Genomic DNA, 25,141 nt, shown 5'->3' on the forward strand with positions numbered 1-25,141 from the left:
TCCTTGTCTTGACCTCATGGCAAAACTCCAAATCCAGAAAGGGCTAAGTGTGTAACTTACATTTCACATAGCTGGAAGGGCACATACCCATTTCCCATAAGGGGGACACATTTGCCAGGCCATCAGTAAGGTGTTGCTGAGCACATGGCTTCACACACACTGCCAGGCGCAGGGGCACATGTCCGTTACCGCTACATGCCGTTCGCTTATGTAGTAGAAACCACCCAGTGCATGACAGTTTCCGTATGGGAGCACTCCAGGGATTTCTATCAGCATGCATCACGTTTCTCTCCTATAGCCCATAACGGACTTCTGCACTCCTTCTGGGAGCAACACATTTCATCATGACCTCTGTGGAGAGGCATGAGCCTCTTATCGCCCATGGGACTTGACCTACTTGGTTAGCTTCGCTCAGCTTCCAAACACCAAAGAGATAGAGTGTATGGGTTTGGAAGGTTCGAAAGTAATCGCCTCATGTGTCCCACATGAGGGATAGCTTCTGGTTACTAAAGGAGCACTCTCGGGAGACCTTGGTTCCGAGAGCTGATATCAAAGGGATCCCGTTCCTTCGGAGATGGTTCATGGTATGAGGGTGGAGACACCACCATCTGCCCTGGGCCTGAGGTCCAAGCTTGTGTGGAGCTTCAAGTCAAAGGCAGGCACCTCTCCAAAAATTCGGTGGAGAATCCTCTGAAATGATCCAGCTTTTGCTTCTGCCTCTGGTCTCAGGGGCGAAAGTGTGAACGAAATTTGTGTTCCCAGTAGGAAGAACCCTTACAGAGTGTAATTATCATGCTTTGCAGAGGTGGGCAACCAGCACGTGGCCAAGCGCCCCTAAAAGTCTTGCATCGTATGGGCTTCAGAACCGAGCCCTTAACGCAACTTATGGGAGCCCCCAAGCAAACCGGGTACCACAGTTCTCGCATACATTACACTATGTTCTAGAACCTGGGACTATGTGTTTCCTGCTGGGAAAGCAACATGGTATACCCGTGCTTAAGTCCAGCCCACCTGGTCATGAGCTTTTCTGAGCTGGGAGGCAACTCTTTTCCCATGCCTCGGCAAAGGCCTCCTTTGCAATGGACTCGCGGCCACTGTGCCAAGAAGTGTTTGCGATGTTCCCTCCTGTGATCGGAATCGGTTTGTGTGAACACCGGTCACCTCAAGCCTCACTCGGTAAGGGCTTCCCACACTCAAGGAACAAACAGGAACCCAGGATTTCTTTCTTGCACACAGCAGTGAACAAATCCCCAAATTCCATGTAGGAGCAGCACCCTTCAACTTGTTGTGGGAAAGCTTCCCCGTCCCGTCCATCTGAGCACCATTTGCCACATCCACTTCCACGAATCATGTACAAATGATACGCTTCTCACTCACAGCAATCTTCACCGCAAGCGTCTCTGCACTTGGAATGACCGCTGGTGTTGAAGGAACTCTCTTGGGTGAAACGCTTGCAGACCCGTCCGTCTCCACAGGTCTGGTACTGGAAATCTGAAAATCTTCCTTGTGATGTGCGTCAACCTGATTGCTACTGCTATTCTTTTTATATGACTCTATGTTAGCCAAGCGTTTTAAGGGATCTGGTGCCCCACAGTGCCAGATGATGTCTGGGAACAAAGACACTAGTGACTCTACCGACCTGGGTCTTGTTCCCAGGACACTGAATGACAACTGCATAGGAAATTTCCTTCATCTAGCCTGTCAGTTACACATCTCATTTCCCCTGTTAGAAACCCCCTTCCTCTGCAGTCTGAAAGGCTGTCATTCCAAATCACCTTGAGAAACGCAGAGCGTAGCACTGTGAGAACGAAATCGTGGTTGGTGAGTTGAGAAATGGAAGGCAAACCTTTCAGAACCTGCTTGGACGAAGCTGGATGAGAGCTGGCCGTTCCCAAAGATTTGTGGGTATCACATTGCTCTCCTCTAGCTCGTCAGTTGCACGTGCACATCCCGTGTGGGGCCAGCCTGGCCGTGCTTTCCGCCCATGGCTTCATTACCCCGTTTCGAATACGGAACACAGAGATCGGGGCAGCAGGAAGGCAGCTCTGCGAAAGTGCTATTTCCACGTCTCCAAAATAATTGGCTCCTTGTCTTGAACTCCGCGGCAAAACGCCACACCCAGAAAGGGCAAGGGGCGTAACACAACTTTCACCTAGCTAGAAGGGCACATAACCATTTCCCATAAGGGCGATATATTTCCCAGGCCACCAGTAAGGTTTTGCCAGACACGTGGCTTCACACACCCTGCCAGACGCAGGGCCACATGCCCGTTACCGATACGTGCGGTTCGGTTATGTAGCTGAAACCACCTGGTGGATGACACATTCAGTATGGGACCACTGCAGGCATTTTTAGTAGTGTGCATCACGTTTCTATCCTCTAGCCCATAACGGACTTCTGCATTTCCTCTCAGAGCAACACGTTCCTACATGCCCTCTGTGGAGAGGCATGAGCCTCGTTCCGTCCGTGGGACTTGAGCCCACTTTGTTAGCTTCTCTCAGCTCCTAAAGACCAAAGAGATAGAGTGTCTGTGTACGGAAGTTTCGAAAGTAATCGCTTCATGTGTCCCACAAGAGGGACAGCTTCTGGTCACTAAAGGAGCACTGTGGGGAAACCATGGTTCCGAGAGCTGACATCAAAGGGATCCCGTTCCTTAGGAAATTCTTCATGGTATGAGGGTGGAGATAGCACAAGCTGCCCTTGGCCTGAGGACCGTGCTTCTGTGGAGCTACAAGTCAGAGGGAGACACCTCTGCAAAAACTCCGTGGAGAAGCCTCTGAAATGACAAATCTTTTACCTCTGCCATTAGGCTCAGGGGCAAACGTGTGAACGTAACTTCTGTTTCCCGTGGCACGACCTCCTACAGAGAGACATTGCCATACTTTGCAGAGGTACGCCACCAGCACGTGGCCAAGTGCCTTGAAAAGAGTTTGCACCGTGTGGGCTTCAGAGCCAAGCCCTTAGAGCGCGTTATTTGAACCCCTGTGCAAGTCGGGTACCACAGTTCTCGCATAGATGACACTATGTTCTCGAACCAAGGAGTATGTGGTTCCTTCAGGGAAAGCCACATGGTATACCATGCATCCGCCCAGCCAACCTCAGTCATGAGCATTTCTGAGCAGGGGAGCAACTCGTCTCCCTTACCAGGGGAAAGGCCTCCTTTGCAGTGGGCTTGAGGCCACAGTGGCAAGAAGTGTTTGTAGTGTTCCCTCCTGTGATCGGAAGTGATCTGTGTGAACACAGGTCACCTTAAGCCTCACTCCACGGACTTTCTGCAGTCAAGGAACAAACACCAACCCAGGATTTCTTTCTCGCACACAGCAATACACTAACCCCGGAATTCCATGTAGGAGCAGCACCCTGCAACTTGTTTTGGGAAGCCTTTCTCGTCCCGTCCACCTGAGCACCCTTTGCTACACTGCAATTCCAAGAAGCATGTAAAATGATACGTTTGCACTCACAGCACTCTTCACCGCAGGTGACACTGCCCTCGTTATAACCTCCAGTGTTGAAGGAACCCTCTTGGGCGAAACGCTTGCAGAAACGTCTCCACTGGGCTTCGTATCGGAAGTCTGCAGGGTTTCTTTGTGATGTGTGTCCACCTGTTTTCTCCTGCTCTCCTCTGTATGAGGCTCTGTGCTATCAACGTGTTTTAAGGGTGCCGATGCACCACAGTGCCAGACAATATCTGGGACCAAAGACACTATGTGCTGGCCCGACCTCACTCCTGTTTCCAATACACTGAAGGACAACTGCATAGGAAATTTTCTTCATCTAGCCTGTTAGGTACACATCCCTTTTTCCCTGTGAGAAACTCCCTTCCAGTGCAGTCTGCAGGGCTGTCATTCCATATCAGCTTGAGAAACACGGAACGAAGCACTGTTTGCACACACTTGTGCTTTGCGTGTTGAGAAAAGGTGCGCAATCCTTTCAGAACCTGCTTGGAGCAAGCTGGATGAGAACTGGCCAATCCTGAAAGAATTGTGGGTACCAAATTGTTTTCCTCTAGCTCGTCAGTTGCAGGTGCACATCCCGTCTGGGACGAGCCTGCTCGTACCTCCGGCCAAGGCTTCTTTTATTCTATTTCGAATATGGAACACAGACCTCACGGTAGCATTAAGGCATCTCTGTGAAATTGCTCTTTCCGGGTCTCCAAGATCAGTGGCTCCTTGTCTTGACCTCATGGCAAAACTCCAAATCCAGAAAGGGCTAAGTGTGTAACTTACATTTCACATAGCTGGAAGGGCACATACCCATTTCCCATAAGGGGGACACATTTGCCAGGCCATCAGTAAGGTGTTGCTGAGCACATGGCTTCACACACACTGCCAGGCGCAGGGGCACATGTCCGTTACCGCTACATGCCGTTCGCTTATGTAGTAGAAACCACCCAGTGCATGACAGTTTCCGTATGGGAGCACTCCAGGGATTTCTATCAGCATGCATCACGTTTCTCTCCTATAGCCCATAACGGACTTCTGCACTCCTTCTGGGAGCAACACATTTCATCATGACCTCTGTGGAGAGGCATGAGCCTCTTATCGCCCATGGGACTTGACCTACTTGGTTAGCTTCGCTCAGCTTCCAAACACCAAAGAGATAGAGTGTATGGGTTTGGAAGGTTCGAAAGTAATCGCCTCATGTGTCCCACATGAGGGATAGCTTCTGGTTACTAAAGGAGCACTCTCGGGAGACCTTGGTTCCGAGAGCTGATATCAAAGGGATCCCGTTCCTTCGGAGATGGTTCATGGTATGAGGGTGGAGACACCACCATCTGCCCTGGGCCTGAGGTCCAAGCTTGTGTGGAGCTTCAAGTCAAAGGCAGGCACCTCTCCAAAAATTCGGTGGAGAATCCTCTGAAATGATCCAGCTTTTGCTTCTGCCTCTGGTCTCAGGGGCGAAAGTGTGAACGAAATTTGTGTTCCCAGTAGGAAGAACCCTTACAGAGTGTAATTATCATGCTTTGCAGAGGTGGGCAACCAGCACGTGGCCAAGCGCCCCTAAAAGTCTTGCATCGTATGGGCTTCAGAACCGAGCCCTTAACGCAACTTATGGGAGCCCCCAAGCAAACCGGGTACCACAGTTCTCGCATACATTACACTATGTTCTAGAACCTGGGACTATGTGTTTCCTGCTGGGAAAGCAACATGGTATACCCGTGCTTAAGTCCAGCCCACCTGGTCATGAGCTTTTCTGAGCTGGGAGGCAACTCTTTTCCCATGCCTCGGCAAAGGCCTCCTTTGCAATGGACTCGCGGCCACTGTGCCAAGAAGTGTTTGCGATGTTCCCTCCTGTGATCGGAATCGGTTTGTGTGAACACCGGTCACCTCAAGCCTCACTCGGTAAGGGCTTCCCACACTCAAGGAACAAACAGGAACCCAGGATTTCTTTCTTGCACACAGCAGTGAACAAATCCCCAAATTCCATGTAGGAGCAGCACCCTTCAACTTGTTGTGGGAAAGCTTCCCCGTCCCGTCCATCTGAGCACCATTTGCCACATCCACTTCCACGAATCATGTACAAATGATACGCTTCTCACTCACAGCAATCTTCACCGCAAGCGTCTCTGCACTTGGAATGACCGCTGGTGTTGAAGGAACTCTCTTGGGTGAAACGCTTGCAGACCCGTCCGTCTCCACAGGTCTGGTACTGGAAATCTGAAAATCTTCCTTGTGATGTGCGTCAACCTGATTGCTACTGCTATTCTTTTTATATGACTCTATGTTAGCCAAGCGTTTTAAGGGATCTGGTGCCCCACAGTGCCAGATGATGTCTGGGAACAAAGACACTAGTGACTCTACCGACCTGGGTCTTGTTCCCAGGACACTGAATGACAACTGCATAGGAAATTTCCTTCATCTAGCCTGTCAGTTACACATCTCATTTCCCCTGTTAGAAACCCCCTTCCTCTGCAGTCTGAAAGGCTGTCATTCCAAATCACCTTGAGAAACGCAGAGCGTAGCACTGTGAGAACGAAATCGTGGTTGGTGAGTTGAGAAATGGAAGGCAAACCTTTCAGAACCTGCTTGGACGAAGCTGGATGAGAGCTGGCCGTTCCCAAAGATTTGTGGGTATCACATTGCTCTCCTCTAGCTCGTCAGTTGCACGTGCACATCCCGTGTGGGGCCAGCCTGGCCGTGCTTTCCGCCCATGGCTTCATTACCCCGTTTCGAATACGGAACACAGAGATCGGGGCAGCAGGAAGGCAGCTCTGCGAAAGTGCTATTTCCACGTCTCCAAAATAATTGGCTCCTTGTCTTGAACTCCGCGGCAAAACGCCACACCCAGAAAGGGCAAGGGGCGTAACACAACTTTCACCTAGCTAGAAGGGCACATAACCATTTCCCATAAGGGCGATATATTTCCCAGGCCACCAGTAAGGTTTTGCCAGACACGTGGCTTCACACACCCTGCCAGACGCAGGGCCACATGCCCGTTACCGATACGTGCGGTTCGGTTATGTACCTGAAACCACCTGGTGGATGACACATTCAGTATGGGACCACTGCAGGCATTTTTAGTAGTGTGCATCACGTTTCTATCCTCTAGCCCATAACGGACTTCTGCATTTCCTCTCAGAGCAACACGTTCCTACATGCCCTCTGTGGAGAGGCATGAGCCTCGTTCCGTCCGTGGGACTTGAGCCCACTTTGTTAGCTTCTCTCAGCTCCTAAAGACCAAAGAGATAGAGTGTCTGTGTACGGAAGTTTCGAAAGTAATCGCTTCATGTGTCCCACAAGAGGGACAGCTTCTGGTCACTAAAGGAGCACTGTGGGGAAACCATGGTTCCGAGAGCTGACATCAAAGGGATCCCGTTCCTTAGGAAATTCTTCATGGTATGAGGGTGGAGATAGCACAAGCTGCCCTTGGCCTGAGGACCGTGCTTCTGTGGAGCTACAAGTCAGAGGGAGACACCTCTGCAAAAACTCCGTGGAGAAGCCTCTGAAATGACAAATCTTTTACCTCTGCCATTAGGCTCAGGGGCAAACGTGTGAACGTAACTTCTGTTTCCCGTGGCACGACCTCCTACAGAGAGACATTGCCATACTTTGCAGAGGTACGCCACCAGCACGTGGCCAAGTGCCTTGAAAAGAGTTTGCACCGTGTGGGCTTCAGAGCCAAGCCCTTAGAGCGCGTTATTTGAACCCCTGTGCAAGTCGGGTACCACAGTTCTCGCATAGATGACACTATGTTCTCGAACCAAGGAGTATGTGGTTCCTTCAGGGAAAGCCACATGGTATACCATGCATCCGCCCAGCCAACCTCAGTCATGAGCATTTCTGAGCAGGGGAGCAACTCGTCTCCCTTACCAGGGGAAAGGCCTCCTTTGCAGTGGGCTTGAGGCCACAGTGGCAAGAAGTGTTTGTAGTGTTCCCTCCTGTGATCGGAAGTGATCTGTGTGAACACAGGTCACCTTAAGCCTCACTCCACGGACTTTCTGCAGTCAAGGAACAAACACCAACCCAGGATTTCTTTCTCGCACACAGCAATACACTAACCCCGGAATTCCATGTAGGAGCAGCACCCTGCAACTTGTTTTGGGAAGCCTTTCTCGTCCCGTCCACCTGAGCACCCTTTGCTACACTGCAATTCCAAGAAGCATGTAAAATGATACGTTTGCACTCACAGCACTCTTCACCGCAGGTGACACTGCCCTCGTTATAACCTCCAGTGTTGAAGGAACCCTCTTGGGCGAAACGCTTGCAGAAACGTCTCCACTGGGCTTGGTATCGGAAGTCTGCAGGGTTTCTTTGTGATGTGTGTCCACCTGTTTTCTCCTGCTCTCCTCTGTATGAGGCTCTGTGCTATCAACGTGTTTTAAGGGTGCCGATGCACCACAGTGCCAGACAATATCTGGGACCAAAGACACTATGTGCTGGCCCGACCTCACTCCTGTTTCCAATACACTGAAGGACAACTGCATAGGAAATTTTCTTCATCTAGCCTGTTAGGTACACATCCCTTTTTCCCTGTGAGAAACTCCCTTCCAGTGCAGTCTGCAGGGCTGTCATTCCATATCAGCTTGAGAAACACGGAACGAAGCACTGTTTGCACACACTTGTGCTTTGCGTGTTGAGAAAAGGTGCGCAATCCTTTCAGAACCTGCTTGGAGCAAGCTGGATGAGAACTGGCCAATCCTGAAAGAATTGTGGGTACCAAATTGTTTTCCTCTAGCTCGTCAGTTGCAGGTGCACATCCCGTCTGGGACGAGCCTGCTCGTACCTCCGGCCAAGGCTTCTTTTATTCTATTTCGAATATGGAACACAGACCTCACGGTAGCATTAAGGCATCTCTGTGAAATTGCTCTTTCCGGGTCTCCAAGATCAGTGGCTCCTTGTCTTGACCTCATGGCAAAACTCCAAATCCAGAAAGGGCTAAGTGTGTAACTTACATTTCACATAGCTGGAAGGGCACATACCCATTTCCCATAAGGGGGACACATTTGCCAGGCCATCAGTAAGGTGTTGCTGAGCACATGGCTTCACACACACTGCCAGGCGCAGGGGCACATGTCTGTTACCGCTACATGCCGTTCGCTTATGTAGTAGAAACCACCCAGTGCATGACAGTTTCCGTATGGGAGCACTCCAGGGATTTCTATCAGCATGCATCACGTTTCTCTCCTATAGCCCATAACGGACTTCTGCACTCCTTCTGGGAGCAACACATTTCATCATGACCTCTGTGGAGAGGCATGAGCCTCTTATCGCCCATGGGACTTGACCTACTTGGTTAGCTTCGCTCAGCTTCCAAACACCAAAGAGATAGAGTGTATGGGTTTGGAAGGTTCGAAAGTAATCGCCTCATGTGTCCCACATGAGGGATAGCTTCTGGTTACTAAAGGAGCACTCTCGGGAGACCTTGGTTCCGAGAGCTGATATCAAAGGGATCCCGTTCCTTCGGAGATGGTTCATGGTATGAGGGTGGAGACACCACCATCTGCCCTGGGCCTGAGGTCCAAGCTTGTGTGGAGCTTCAAGTCAAAGGCAGGCACCTCTCCAAAAATTCGGTGGAGAATCCTCTGAAATGATCCAGCTTTTGCTTCTGCCTCTGGTCTCAGGGGCGAAAGTGTGAACGAAATTTGTGTTCCCAGTAGGAAGAACCCTTACAGAGTGTAATTATCATGCTTTGCAGAGGTGGGCAACCAGCACGTGGCCAAGCGCCCCTAAAAGTCTTGCATCGTATGGGCTTCAGAACCGAGCCCTTAACGCAACTTATGGGAGCCCCCAAGCAAACCGGGTACCACAGTTCTCGCATACATTACACTATGTTCTAGAACCTGGGACTATGTGTTTCCTGCTGGGAAAGCAACATGGTATACCCGTGCTTAAGTCCAGCCCACCTGGTCATGAGCTTTTCTGAGCTGGGAGGCAACTCTTTTCCCATGCCTCGGCAAAGGCCTCCTTTGCAATGGACTCGCGGCCACTGTGCCAAGAAGTGTTTGCGATGTTCCCTCCTGTGATCGGAATCGGTTTGTGTGAACACCGGTCACCTCAAGCCTCACTCGGTAAGGGCTTCCCACACTCAAGGAACAAACAGGAACCCAGGATTTCTTTCTTGCACACAGCAGTGAACAAATCCCCAAATTCCATGTAGGAGCAGCACCCTTCAACTTGTTGTGGGAAAGCTTCCCCGTCCCGTCCATCTGAGCACCATTTGCCACATCCACTTCCACGAATCATGTACAAATGATACGCTTCTCACTCACAGCAATCTTCACCGCAAGCGTCTCTGCACTTGGAATGACCGCTGGTGTTGAAGGAACTCTCTTGGGTGAAACGCTTGCAGACCCGTCCGTCTCCACAGGTCTGGTACTGGAAATCTGAAAATCTTCCTTGTGATGTGCGTCAACCTGATTGCTACTGCTATTCTTTTTATATGACTCTATGTTAGCCAAGCGTTTTAAGGGATCTGGTGCCCCACAGTGCCAGATGATGTCTGGGAACAAAGACACTAGTGACTCTACCGACCTGGGTCTTGTTCCCAGGACACTGAATGACAACTGCATAGGAAATTTCCTTCATCTAGCCTGTCAGTTACACATCTCATTTCCTCTGTTAGAAACCCCCTTCCTCTGCAGTCTGAAAGGCTGTCATTCCAAATCACCTTGAGAAACGCAGAGCGTAGCACTGTGAGAACGAAATCGTGGTTGGTGAGTTGAGAAATGGAAGGCAAACCTTTCAGAACCTGCTTGGACGAAGCTGGATGAGAGCTGGCCGTTCCCAAAGATTTGTGGGTATCACATTGCTCTCCTCTAGCTCGTCAGTTGCACGTGCACATCCCGTGTGGGGCCAGCCTGGCCGTGCTTTCCGCCCATGGCTTCATTACCCCGTTTCGAATACGGAACACAGAGATCGGGGCAGCAGGAAGGCAGCTCTGCGAAAGTGCTATTTCCACGTCTCCAAAATAATTGGCTCCTTGTCTTGAACTCCGCGGCAAAACGCCACACCCAGAAAGGGCAAGGGGCGTAACACAACTTTCACCTAGCTAGAAGGGCACATAACCATTTCCCATAAGGGCGATATATTTCCCAGGCCACCAGTAAGGTTTTGCCAGACACGTGGCTTCACACACCCTGCCAGACGCAGGGCCACATGCCCGTTACCGATACGTGCGGTTCGGTTATGTAGCTGAAACCACCTGGTGGATGACACATTCAGTATGGGACCACTGCAGGCATTTTTAGTAGTGTGCATCACGTTTCTATCCTCTAGCCCATAACGGACTTCTGCATTTCCTCTCAGAGCAACACGTTCCTACATGCCCTCTGTGGAGAGGCATGAGCCTCGTTCCGTCCGTGGGACTTGAGCCCACTTTGTTAGCTTTTCTCAGCTCCTAAAGACCAAAGAGATAGAGTGTCTGTGTACGGAAGTTTCGAAAGTAATCGCTTCATGTGTCCCACAAGAGGGACAGCTTCTGGTCACTAAAGGAGCACTGTGGGGAAACCATGGTTCCGAGAGCTGACATCAAAGGGATCCCGTTCCTTAGGAAATTCTTCATGGTATGAGGGTGGAGATAGCACAAGCTGCCCTTGGCCTGAGGACCGTGCTTCTGTGGAGCTACAAGTCAGAGGGAGACACCTCTGCAAAAACTCCGTGGAGAAGCCTCTGAAATGACAAATCTTTTACCTCTGCCATTAGGCTCAGGGGCAAACGTGTGAACGTAACTTCTGTTTCCCGTGGCACGACCTCCTACAGAGAGACATTGCCATACTTTGCAGAGGTACGCCACCAGCACGTGGCCAAGTGCCTTGAAAAGAGTTTGCACCGTGTGGGCTTCAGAGCCAAGCCCTTAGAGCGCGTTATTTGAACCCCTGTGCAAGTCGGGTACCACAGTTCTTGCATAGATGACACTATGTTCTCGAACCAAGGAGTATGTGGTTCCTTCAGGGAACGCCCCATGGTATACCATGCATCCGCCCAGCCAACCTCAGTCATGAGCATTTCTGAGCAGGGGAGCAACTCGTCTCCCTTACCAGGGGAAAGGCCTCCTTTGCAGTGGGCTTGAGGCCACAGTGGCAAGAAGTGTTTGTAGTGTTCCCTCCTGTGATCGGAAGTGATCTGTGTGAACACAGGTCACCTTAAGCCTCACTCCAAGGACTTTCTGCAGTCAAGGAACAAACACCAACCCAGGATTTCTTTCTCGCACACAGCAATACACTAAGCCCGGAATTCCATGTAGGAGCAGCACCCTGCAACTTGTTTTGGGAAGCCTTTCTCGTCCCGTCCACCTGAGCACCCTTTGCTACACTGCAATTCCAAGAAGCATGTAAAATGATACGTTTGCACTCACAGCACTCTTCACCGCAGGTGACACTGCCCTCGTTATAACCTCCAGTGTTGAAGGAACCCTCTTGGGCGAAACGCTTGCAGAAACGTCTCCACTGGGCTTGGTATCGGAAGTCTGCAGGGTTTCTTTGTGATGTGTGTCCACCTGTTTTCTCCTGCTCTCCTCTGTATGAGGCTCTGTGCTATCAACGTGTTTTAAGGGTGCCGATGCACCACAGTGCCAGACAATATCTGGGACCAAAGACACTATGTGCTGGCCCGACCTCACTCCTGTTTCCAATACACTGAAGGACAACTGCATAGGAAATTTTCTTCATCTAGCCTGTTAGGTACACATCCCTTTTTCCCTGTGAGAAACTCCCTTCCAGTGCAGTCTGCAGGGCTGTCATTCCATATCAGCTTGAGAAACACGGAACGAAGCACTGTTTGCACACACTTGTGCTTTGCGTGTTGAGAAAAGGTGCGCAATCCTTTCAGAACCTGCTTGGAGCAAGCTGGATGAGAACTGGCCAATCCTGAAAGAATTGTGGGTACCAAATTGTTTTCCTCTAGCTCGTCAGTTGCAGGTGCACATCCCGTCTGGGACGAGCCTGCTCGTACCTCCGGCCAAGGCTTCTTTTATTCTATTTCGAATATGGAACACAGACCTCACGGTAGCATTAAGGCATCTCTGTGAAATTGCTCTTTCCGGGTCTCCAAGATCAGTGGCTCCTTGTCTTGACCTCATGGCAAAACTCCAAATCCAGAAAGGGCTAAGTGTGTAACTTACATTTCACATAGCTGGAAGGGCACATACCCATTTCCCATAAGGGGGACACATTTGCCAGGCCATCAGTAAGGTGTTGCTGAGCACATGGCTTCACACACACTGCCAGGCGCAGGGGCACATGTCCGTTACCGCTACATGCCGTTCGCTTATGTAGTAGAAACCACCCAGTGCATGACAGTTTCCGTATGGGAGCACTCCAGGGATTTCTATCAGCATGCATCACGTTTCTCTCCTATAGCCCATAACGGACTTCTGCACTCCTTCTGGGAGCAACACATTTCATCATGACCTCTGTGGAGAGGCATGAGCCTCTTATCGCCCATGGGACTTGACCTACTTGGTTAGCTTCGCTCAGCTTCCAAACACCAAAGAGATAGAGTGTATGGGTTTGGAAGGTTCGAAAGTAATCGCCTCATGTGTCCCACATGAGGGATAGCTTCTGGTTACTAAAGGAGCACTCTCGGGAGACCTTGGTTCCGAGAGCTGATATCAAAGGGATCCCGTTCCTTCGGAGATGGTTCATGGTATGAGGGTGGAGACACCACCATCTGCCCTGGGCCTGAGGTCCAAGCTTGTGTGGAGCTTCAAGTCAAAGGCAGGCACCTCTCCAAAAATTCGGTGGAGAATCCTCTGAAATGATCCAGCTTTTGCTTCTGCCTCTGGTCTCAGGGGCGAAAGTGTGAACGAAATTTGTGTTCCCAGTAGGAAGAACCCTTACAGAGTGTAATTACCATGCTTTGCAGAGGTGGGCCACCAGCACGTGGCCAAGCGCCCCTAAAAGTCTTGCATCGTATGGGCTTCAGAACCGAGCCCTTAACGCAACTTATGGGAGCCCCCGAGCAAACCGGGTACCACAGTTCTCGCATAGATTACACTATGTTCTAGAACCTGGGACTATGTGTTTCCTGCTGGGAAAGCAACATGGTATACCCGTGCTTAAGTCCAGCCCACCTCGTCATGAGCTTTTCTGAGCTGGGAGGCAACTCTTTTCCCATGCCTCGGCAAAGGCCTCCTTTGCAATGGACTCGCGGCCACTGTGCCAAGAAGTGTTTGCGATGTTCCCTCCTGTGATCGGAATCGGTTTGTGTGAACACCGGTCACCTCAAGCCTCACTCGGTAAGGGCTTCCCACACTCAAGGAACAAACAGGAACCCAGGATTTCTTTCTTGCACACAGCAGTGAACAAATCCCCAAATTCCATGTAGGAGCAGCACCCTTCAACTTGTTGTGGGAAAGCTTCCCCGTCCCGTCCATCTGAGCACCATTTGCCACATCCACTTCCACGAATCATGTACAAATGATACGCTTCTCACTCACAGCAATCTTCACCGCAAGCGTCTCTGCGCTTGGAATGACCGCTGGTGTTGAAGGAACTCTCTTGGGTGAAACGCTTGCAGACCCGTCCGTCTCCACAGGTCTGGTACTGGAAATCTGAAAATCTTCCTTGTGATGTGCGTCAACCTGATTGCTACTGCTATTCTTTTTATATGACTCTATGTTAGCCAAGCGTTTTAAGGGATCTGGTGCCCCACAGTGCCAGATGATGTCTGGGAACAAAGACACTAGTGACTCTACCGACCTGGGTCTTGTTCCCAGGACACTGAATGACAACTGCATAGGAAATTTCCTTCATCTAGCCTGTCAGTTACACATCTCATTTCCTCTGTTAGAAACCCCCTTCCTCTGCAGTCTGAAAGGCTGTCATTCCAAATCACCTTGAGAAACGCAGAGCGTAGCACTGTGAGAACGAAATCGTGGTTGGTGAGTTGAGAAATGGAAGGCAAACCTTTCAGAACCTGCTTGGACGAAGCTGGATGAGAGCTGGCCGTTCCCAAAGATTTGTGGGTATCACATTGCTCTCCTCTAGCTCGTCAGTTGCACGTGCACATCCCGTGTGGGGCCAGCCTGGCCGTGCTTTCCGCCCATGGCTTCATTACCCCGTTTCGAATACGGAACACAGAGATCGGGGCAGCAGGAAGGCAGCTCTGCGAAAGTGCTATTTCCACGTCTCCAAAATAATTGGCTCCTTGTCTTGAACTCCGCGGCAAAACGCCACACCCAGAAAGGGCAAGGGGCGTAACACAACTTTCACCTAGCTAGAAGGGCACATAACCATTTCCCATAAGGGCGATATATTTCCCAGGCCACCAGTAAGGTTTTGCCAGACACGTGGCTTCACACACCCTGCCAGACGCAGGGCCACATGCCCGTTACCGATACGTGCGGTTCGGTTATGTAGCTGAAACCACCTGGTGGATGACACATTCAGTATGGGACCACTGCAGGCATTTTTAGTAGTGTGCATCACGTTTCTATCCTCTAGCCCATAACGGACTTCTGCATTTCCTCTCAGAGCAACACGTTCCTACATGCCCTCTGTGGAGAGGCATGAGCCTCGTTCCGTCCGTGGGACTTGAGCCCACTTTGTTAGCTTCTCTCAGCTCCTAAAGACCAAAGAGATAGAGTGTCTGTGTACGGAAGTTTCGAAAGTAATCGCTTCATGTGTCCCACAAGAGGGACAGCTTCTGGTCACTAAAGGAGCACTGTGGGGAAACCATGGTTCCGAGAGCTGACATCAAAGGGATCCCGTTCCTTAGGAAATTCTTCATGGTATGAGGGTGGAGATAGCACAAGCTGCCCTTGGCCTGAGGACCGTGCTTCTGTGGAGCTACAAGTCAGAGGGAGACACCTCTGCAAAAACTCCGTGGAGAAGCCTCTGAAATGACAAATCTTTTACCTCTGCCATTAGGCTCAGGGGCAAACGTGTGAACGTAACTTCTGTTTCCCGTGGCACGACCTCCTACAGAGAGACATTGCCATACTTTGCAGAGGTACGCCACCAGCACGTGGCCAAGTGCCTTGAAAAGAGTTTGCACCGTGTGGGCTTCAGAGCCAAGCCCTTAGAGCGCGTTATTTGAACCCCTGTGCAAGTCGGGTACCACAGTTCTCGCATAGATGACACTATGTTCTCGAACCAAGGAGTATGTGGTTCCTTCAGGGAACGCCCCATGGTATACCATGCATCCGCCCAGCCAACCTCAGTCATGAGCATTTCTGAGCAGGGGAGCAACTCGTCTCCCTTACCAGGGGAAAGGCCTCCTTTGCAGTGGGCTTGAGGCCACAGTGGCAAGAAGTGTTTGTAGTGTTCCCTCCTGTGATCGGAAGTGATCTGTGTGAACACAGGTCACCTTAAGCCTCACTCCAAGGACTTTCTGCAGTCAAGGAACAAACACCAACCCAGGATTTCTTTCTCGCACACAGCAATACACTAAGCCCGGAATTCCATGTAGGAGCAGCACCCTGCAACTTGTTTTGGGAAGCCTTTCTCGTCCCGTCCACCTGAGCACCCTTTGCTACACTGCAATTCCAAGAAGCATGTAAAATGATACGTTTGCACTCACAGCACTCTTCACCGCAGGTGACACTGCCCTCTTTATAACCTCCAGTGTTGAAGGAACCCTCTTGGGCGAAACGCTTGCAGAAACGTCTCCACTGGGCTTGGTATCGGAAGTCTGCAGGGTTTCTTTGTGATGTGTGTCCACCTGTTTTCTCCTGCTCTCCTCTGTATGAGGCTCTGTGCTATCAACGTGTTTTAAGGGTGCCGATGCACCACAGTGCCAGACAATATCTGGGACCAAAGACACTATGTGCTGGCCCGACCTCACTCCTGTTTCCAATACACTGAAGGACAACTGCATAGGAAATTTTCTTCATCTAGCCTGTTAGGTACACATCCCTTTTTCCCTGTGAGAAACTCCCTTCCAGTGCAGTCTGCAGGGCTGTCATTCCATATCAGCTTGAGAAACACGGAACGAAGCACTGTTTGCACACACTTGTGCTTTGCGTGTTGAGAAAAGGTGCGCAATCCTTTCAGAACCTGCTTGGAGCAAGCTGGATGAGAACTGGCCAATCCTGAAAGAATTGTGGGTACCAAATTGTTTTCCTCTAGCTCGTCAGTTGCAGGTGCACATCCCGTCTGGGACGAGCCTGCTCATGCCTCCGGCCAAGGCTTCTTTTATTCTATTTCGAATATGGAACACAGACCTCACGGTAGCATTAAGGCATCTCTGTGAAATTGCTCTTTCCGGGTCTCCAAGATCAGTGGCTCCTTGTCTTGACCTCATGCAAAACTCCAAATCCAGAAAGGGCTAAGTGTGTAACCTACTTTTCACATAGCTGGAAGGGCACATACCCATTTCCCATAAGGGGGACACATTTGCCAGGCCATCAGTAAGGTTTTGCTGAGCACGGGGCTTCACACACACTGCCAGGCGCAGGGGCACATGTCCGTTACCGCTACATGCCGTTCGCTTATGTAGTAGAAACCACCCAGTGCATGACAGTTTCCGTATGGGAGCACTCCAGGGATTTCTATCAGCATGCATCACGTTTCTCTCCTATAGCCCATAACGGACTTCTGCACTCCTTCTGGGAGCAACACATTTCATCATGACCTCTGTGGAGAGGCATGAGCCTTTTATCGCCCATGGGACTTGACCTACTTGGTTAGCTTCGCTCAGCTTCCAAAGACCAAAGAGATAGAGTGTATGGGTTTGGAAGGTTCGAAAGTAAGCGCCTCATGTGTCCCACATGAGGGATAGCTTCTGGTTACTAAAGGAGCACTCTCGGGAGACCTTGGTTCCGAGAGCTGATATCAAAGGGATCCCGTTCCTTCGGAGATGGTTCATGGTATGAGGGTGGAGACACCACCATCTGCCCTGGGCCTGAGGTCCAAGCTTGTGTGGAGCTTCAAGTCAAAGGCAGGCACCTCTCCAAAAATTCGGTGGAGAATCCTCTGAAATGATCCAGCTTTTGCTTCTGCCTCTGGTCTCAGGGGCGAAAGTGTGAACGAAATTTGTGTTCCCAGTAGGAAGAACCCTTACAGAGTGTAATTATCATGCTTTGCAGAGGTGGGCAACCAGCACGTGGCCAAGCGCCCCTAAAAGTCTTGCATCGTATGGGCTTCAGAACCGAGCCCTTAACGCAACTTATGGGAGCCCCCGAGCAAACCGGGTACCACAGTTCTCGCATACATTACACTATGTTCTAGAACCTGGGACTATGTGTTTCCTGCTGGGAAAGCAACATGGTATACCCGTGCTTAAGTCCAGCCCACCTCGTCATGAGCTTTTCTGAGCTGGGAGGCAACTCTTTTCCCATGCCTCGGCAAAGGCCTCCTTTGCAATGGACTCGCGGCCACTGTGCCAAGAAGTGTTTGCGATGTTCCCTCCTGTGATCGGAATCGGTTTGTGTGAACACCGGTCACCTCAAGCCTCACTCGGTAAGGGCTTCCCACACTCAAGGAACAAACAGGAACCCAGGATTTCTTTCTTGCACACAGCAGTGAACAAATACCCGAATTCCATGTAGGAGCAGCACCCTTCAACTTGTTGTGGGAAAGCTTCCCCGTCCCGTCCATCTGAGCACCATTTGCCACATCCACTTCCACGAATCATGTACAAATGATACGCTTCTCACTCACAGCAATCTTCACCCCAAGCGTCTCTGCACTTGGAATGACCGCTGGTGTTGAAGGAACTCTCTTGGGTGAAACGCTTGCAGACCCGTCTGTCTCCACAGGTCTGGTACTGGAAATCTGAAAATCTTCCTTGTGATGTGCGTCAACCTGATTGCTACTGCTATTCTTTTTATATGACTCTATGTTAGCCAAGCGTTTTAAGGGATCTGGTGCCCCACAGTGCCAGATGATGTCTGGGAACAAAGACACTAGTGACTCTACCGACCTGGGTCTTGTTCCCAGGACACTGAATGACAACTGCATAGGAAATTTCCTTCATCTAGCCTGTCAGTTACACATCTCATTTCCCCTGTTAGAAACCCCCTTCCTCTGCAGTCTGAAAGGCTGTCATTCCAAATCACCTTGAGAAACGCAGAGCGTAGCACTGTGAGAACGAAATCGTGGTTGGTGAGTTGAGAAATGGAAGGCAAACCTTTCAGAACCTGCTTGGACGAAGCTGGATGAGAGCTGGCCGTTCCCAAAGATTTGTGGGTATCACATTGCTCTCCTCTAGCTCGTCAGTTGCACGTGCACATCCCGTGTGGGGCCAGCCTGGCCGTGCTTTCCGCCCAGGGCTTCATTATCCCGTTTCGAATACGGAACACAGAGATCGGGGCAGCAGGAAGGCAGCTCTGCGAAAGTGCTATTTCCACGTCTCCAAAATAATTGGCTCCTTGTCTTGAACTCCGCGGCAAAACTCCACACCCAGAAAGGGCAAGGGGCGTAACACAAATTTCACCTAGCTAGAAGGGCACATAACCATTTCCCATAAGGGCGATATATTTCCCAGGCCACCAGTAAGGTTTTGCCAGACACGTGGCTTCACACACCCTGCCAGACGCAGGGCCACATGCCCGTTACCGATACGTGCGGTTCGGTTATGTAGCTGAAACCACCTGGTGGATGACACATTCAGTATGGGACCACTGCAGGCATTTTTAGTAGTGTGCATCACGTTTCTATCCTCTAGCCCATAACGGACTTCTGCATTTCCTCTCAGAACAACACGTTCCTACATGCCCTCTGTGGAGAGGCATGAGCCTCGTTCCGTCCGTGGGACTTGAGCCCACTTTGTTAGCTTCTCTCAGCTCCTAAAGACCAAAGAGATAGAGTGTCTGTGTACGGAAGTTTCGAAAGTAATCGCTTCATGTGTCCCACAAGAGGGACAGCTTCTGGTCACTAAAGGAGCACTGTGGGGAAACCATGGTTCCGAGAGCTGACATCAAAGGGATCCCGTTCCTTAGGAAATTCTTCATGGTATGAGGGTGGAGATAGCACAAGCTGCCCTTGGCCTGAGGACCGTGCTTCTGTGGAGCTACAAGTCAGAGGGAGACACCTCTGCAAAAACTCCGTGGAGAAGCCTCTGAAATGACAAATCTTTTACCTCTGCCATTAGGCTCAGGGGCAAACGTGTGAACGTAACTTCTGTTTCCCGTGGCACGACCTCCTACAGAGAGACATTGCCATACTTTGCAGAGGTACGCCACCAGCACGTGGCCAAGTGCCTTGAAAAGAGTTTGCACCGTGTGGGCTTCAGAGCCAAGCCCTTAGAGCGCGTTATTTGAACCCCTGTGCAAGTCGGGTACCACAGTTCTCGCATAGATGACACTATGTTCTCGAACCAAGGAGTATGTGGTTCCTTCAGGGAACGCCCCATGGTATACCATGCATCCGCCCAGCCAACCTCAGTCATGAGCATTTCTGAGCAGGGGAGCAACTCGTCTCCCTTACCAGGGGAAAGGCCTCCTTTGCAGTGGGCTTGAGGCCACAGTGGCAAGAAGTGTTTGTAGTGTTCCCTCCTGTGATCGGAAGTGATCTGTGTGAACACAGGTCACCTTAAGCCTCACTCCAAGGACTTTCTGCAGTCAAGGAACAAACACCAACCCAGGATTTCTTTCTCGCACACAGCAATACACTAAGCCCGGAATTCCATGTAGGAGCAGCACCCTGCAAATTGTTTTGGGAAGCCTTTCTCGTCCCGTCCACCTGAGCACCCTTTGCTACACTGCAATTCCAAGAAGCATGTAAAATGATACGTTTGCACTCACAGCACTCTTCACCGCAGGTGACACTGCCCTCGTTATAACCTCCAGTGTTGAAGGAACCCTCTTGGGCGAAACGCTTGCAGAAACGTCTCCACTGGGCTTCGTATCGGAAGTCTGCAGGGTTTCTTTGTGATGTGTGTCCACCTGTTTTCTCCTGCTCTCCTCTGTATGAGGCTCTGTGCTATCAACGTGTTTTAAGAGTGCCGATGCACCACAGTGCCAGACAATATCTGGGACCAAAGACACTATGTGCTGGCCCGACCTCACTCCTGTTTCCAATACACTGAAGGACAACTGCATAGGAAATTTTCTTCATCTAGCCTGTTAGGTACACATCCTTTTTTCCCTGTGAGAAACTCCCTTCCAGTGCAGTCTGCAGGGCTGTCATTCCATATCAGCTTGAGAAACACGGAACGAAGCACTGTTTGCACACACTTGTGCTTTGCGTGTTGAGAAAAGGTGCGCAATCCTTTCAGAACCTGCTTGGAGCAAGCTGGATGAGAACTGGCCAATCCTGAAAGAATTGTGGGTACCAAATTGTTTTCCTCTAGCTCGTCAGTTGCAGGTGCACATCCCGTCTGGGACGAGCCTGCTCATGCCTCCGGCCAAGGCTTCTTTTATTCTATTTCGAATATGGAACACAGACCTCACGGTAGCATTAAGGCATCTCTGTGAAATTGCTCTTTCCGGGTCTCCAAGATCAGTGGCTCCTTGTCTTGACCTCATGCAAAACTCCAAATCCAGAAAGGGCTAAGTGTGTAACCTACTTTTCACATAGCTGGAAGGGCACATACCCATTTCCCATAAGGGGGACACATTTGCCAGGCCATCAGTAAGGTTTTGCTGAGCACGGGGCTTCACACACACTGCCAGGCGCAGGGGCACATGTCCGTTACCGCTACATGCCGTTCGCTTATGTAGTAGAAACCACCCAGTGCATGACAGTTTCCGTATGGGAGCACTCCAGGGATTTCTATCAGCATGCATCACGTTTCTCTCCTATAGCCCATAACGGACTTCTGCACTCCTTCTGGGAGCAACACATTTCATCATGACCTCTGTGGAGAGGCATGAGCCTTTTATCGCCCATGGGACTTGACCTACTTGGTTAGCTTCGCTCAGCTTCCAAAGACCAAAGAGATAGAGTGTATGGGTTTGGAAGGTTCGAAAGTAAGCGCCTCATGTGTCCCACATGAGGGATAGCTTCTGGTTACTAAAGGAGCACTCTCGGGAGACCTTGGTTCCGAGAGCTGATATCAAAGGGATCCCGTTCCTTCGGAGATGGTTCATGGTATGAGGGTGGAGACACCACCATCTGCCCTGGGCCTGAGGTCCAAGCTTGTGTGGAGCTTCAAGTCAAAGGCAGGCACCTCTCCAAAAATTCGGTGGAGAATCCTCTGAAATGATCCAGCTTTTGCTTCTGCCTCTGGTCTCAGGGGCGAAAGTGTGAACGAAATTTGTGTTCCCAGTAGGAAGAACCCTTACAGAGTGTAATTATCATGCTTTGCAGAGGTGGGCCACCAGCACGTGGCCAAGCGCCCCTAAAAGTCTTGCATCGTATGGGCTTCAGAACCGAGCCCTTAACGCAACTTATGGGAGCCCCCGAGCAAACCGGGTACCACAGTTCTCGCATACATTACACTATGTTCTAGAACCTGGGACTATGTGTTTCCTGCTGGGAAAGCAACATGGTATACCCGTGCTTAAGTCCAGCCCACCTGGTCATGAGCTTTTCTGAGCTGGGAGGCAACTCTTTTCCCATGCCTCGGCAAAGGCCTCCTTTGCAATGGACTCGCGGCCACTGTGCCAAGAAGTGTTTGCGATGTTCCCTCCTGTGATCGGAATCGGTTTGTGTGAACACCGGTCACCTCAAGCCTCACTCGGTAAGGGCTTCCCACACTCAAGGAACAAATAGGAACCCAGGATTTCTTTCTTGCACACAGCAGTGAACAAATACCCGAATTCCATGTAGGAGCAGCACCCTTCAACTTGTTGTGGGAAAGCTTCCCCGTCCCGTCCATCTGAGCACCATTTGCCACATCCACTTCCACGAATCATGTACAAATGATACGCTTCTCACTCACAGCAATCTTCACCCCAAGCGTCTCTGCACTTGGAATGACCGCTGGTGTTGAAGGAACTCTCTTGGGTGAAACGCTTGCAGACCCGTCTGTCTCCACAGGTCTGGTACTGGAAATCTGAAAATCTTCCTTGTGATGTGCGTCAACCTGATTGCTACTGCTATTCTTTTTATATGACTCTATGTTAGCCAAGCGTTTTAAGGGATCTGGTGCCCCACAGTGCCAGATGATGTCTGGGAACAAAGACACTAGTGACTCTACCGACCTGGGTCTTGTTCCCAGGACACTGAATGACAACTGCATAGGAAATTTCCTTCATCTAGCCTGTCAGTTACACATCTCATTTCCCCTGTTAGAAACCCCCTTCCTCTGCAGTCTGAAAGGCTGTCATTCCAAATCACCTTGAGAAACGCAGAGCGTAGCACTGTGAGAACGAAATCGTGGTTGGTGAGTTGAGAAATGGAAGGCAAACCTTTCAGAACCTGCTTGGACGAAGCTGGATGAGAGCTGGCCGTTCCCAAAGATTTGTGGGTATCACATTGCTCTCCTCTAGCTCGTCAGTTGCACGTGCACATCCCGTGTGGGGCCAGCCTGGCCGTGCTTTCCGCCCAGGGCTTCATTATCCCGTTTCGAATACGGAACACAGAGATCGGGGCAGCAGGAAGGCAGCTCTGCGAAAGTGCTATTTCCACGTCTCCAAAATAATTGGCTCCTTGTCTTGAACTCCGCGGCAAAACTCCACACCCAGAAAGGGCAAGGGGCGTAACACAACTTTCACCTAGCTAGAAGGGCACATAACCATTTCCCATAAGGGCGATATATTTCCCAGGCCACCAGTAAGGTTTTGCCAGACACGTGGCTTCACACACCCTGCCAGACGCAGGGCCACATGCCCGTTACCGATACGTGCGGTTCGGTTATGTAGCTGAAACCACCTGGTGGATGACACATTCAGTATGGGACCACTGCAGGCATTTTTAGTAGTGTGCATCACGTTTCTATCCTCTAGCCCATAACGGACTTCTGCATTTCCTCTCAGAGCAACACGTTCCTACATGCCCTCTGTGGAGAGGCCTGAGCCTCGTTCCGTCCGTGGGACTTGAGCCCACTTTGTTAGCTTCTCTCAGCTTCTAAAGACCAAAGAGATAGAGTGTCTGTGTACGGAAGTTTCGAAAGTAATCGCTTCATGTGTCCCACAAGAGGGACAGCTTCTGGTCACTAAAGGAGCACTGTGGGGAAACCATGGTTCCGAGAGCTGACATCAAAGGGATCCCGTTCCTTAGGAAATTCTTCATGGTATGAGGGTGGAGATAGCACAAGCTGCCCTTGGCCTGAGGACCGTGCTTCTGTGGAGCTACAAGTCAGAGGGAGACACCTCTGCAAAAACTCCGTGGAGAAGCCTCTGAAATGACAAATCTTTTACCTCTGCCATTAGGCTCAGGGGCAAACGTGTGAACGTAACTTCTGTTTCCCGTGGCACGACCTCCTACAGAGAGACATTGCCATACTTTGCAGAGGTACGCCACCAGCACGTGGCCAAGTGCCTTGAAAAGAGTTTGCACCGTGTGGGCTTCAGAGCCAAGCCCTTAGAGCGCGTTATTTGAACCCCTGTGCAAGTCGGGTACCACAGTTCTCGCATAGATGACACTATGTTCTCGAACCAAGGAGTATGTGGTTCCTTCAGGGAACGCCCCATGGTATACCATGCATCCGCCCAGCCAACCTCAGTCATGAGCATTTCTGAGCAGGGGAGCAACTCGTCTCCCTTACCAGGGGAAAGGCCTCCTTTGCAGTGGGCTTGAGGCCACAGTGGCAAGAAGTGTTTGTAGTGTTCCCTCCTGTGATCGGAAGTGATCTGTGTGAACACAGGTCACCTTAAGCCTCACTCCAAGGACTTTCTGCAGTCAAGGAACAAACACCAACCCAGGATTTCTTTCTCGCACACAGCAATACACTAAGCCCGGAATTCCATGTAGGAGCAGCACCCTGCAAATTGTTTTGGGAAGCCTTTCTCGTCCCGTCCACCTGAGCACCCTTTGCTACACTGCAATTCCAAGAAGCATGTAAAATGATACGTTTGCACTCACAGCACTCTTCACCGCAGGTGACACTGCCCTCGTTATAACCTCCAGTGTTGAAGGAACCCTCTTGGGCGAAACGCTTGCAGAAACGTCTCCACTGGGCTTGGTATCGGAAGTCTGCAGGGTTTCTTTGTGATGTGTGTCCACCTGTTTTCTCCTGCTCTCCTCTGTATGAGGCTCTGTGCTATCAACGTGTTTTAAGGGTGCCGATGCACCACAGTGCCAGACAATATCTGGGACCAAAGACACTATGTGCTGGCCCGACCTCACTCCTGTTTCCAATACACTGAAGGACAACTGCATAGGAAATTTTCTTCATCTAGCCTGTTAGGTACACATCCCTTTTTCCCTGTGAGAAACTCCCTTCCAGTGCAGTCTGCAGGGCTGTCATTCCATATCAGCTTGAGAAACACGGAACGAAGCACTGTTTGCACACACTTGTGCTTTGCGTGTTGAGAAAAGGTGCGCAATCCTTTCAGAACCTGCTTGGAGCAAGCTGGATGAGAACTGGCCAATCCTGAAAGAATTGTGGGTACCAAATTGTTTTCCTCTAGCTCGTCAGTTGCAGGTGCACATCCCGTCTGGGACGAGCCTGCTCGTACCTCCGGCCAAGGCTTCTTTTATTCTATTTCGAATATGGAACACAGACCTCATGGTAGCATTAAGGCATCTCTGTGAAATTGCTCTTTCCGGGTCTCCAAGATCAGTGGCTCCTTGTCTTGACCTCATGGCAAAACTCCAAATCCAGAAAGGGGTAAGTGTGTAACTTACATTTCACATAGCTGGAAGGGCACATACCCATTTCCCATAAGGGGGACACATTTGCCAGGCCATCAGTAAGGTGTTGCTGAGCACATG

This window comes from Balaenoptera acutorostrata, chromosome X (assembly GCF_949987535.1).
Source record: "Balaenoptera acutorostrata chromosome X, mBalAcu1.1, whole genome shotgun sequence".
In the NCBI taxonomy this organism is placed as follows: Eukaryota; Metazoa; Chordata; class Mammalia; order Artiodactyla; family Balaenopteridae; genus Balaenoptera; species Balaenoptera acutorostrata.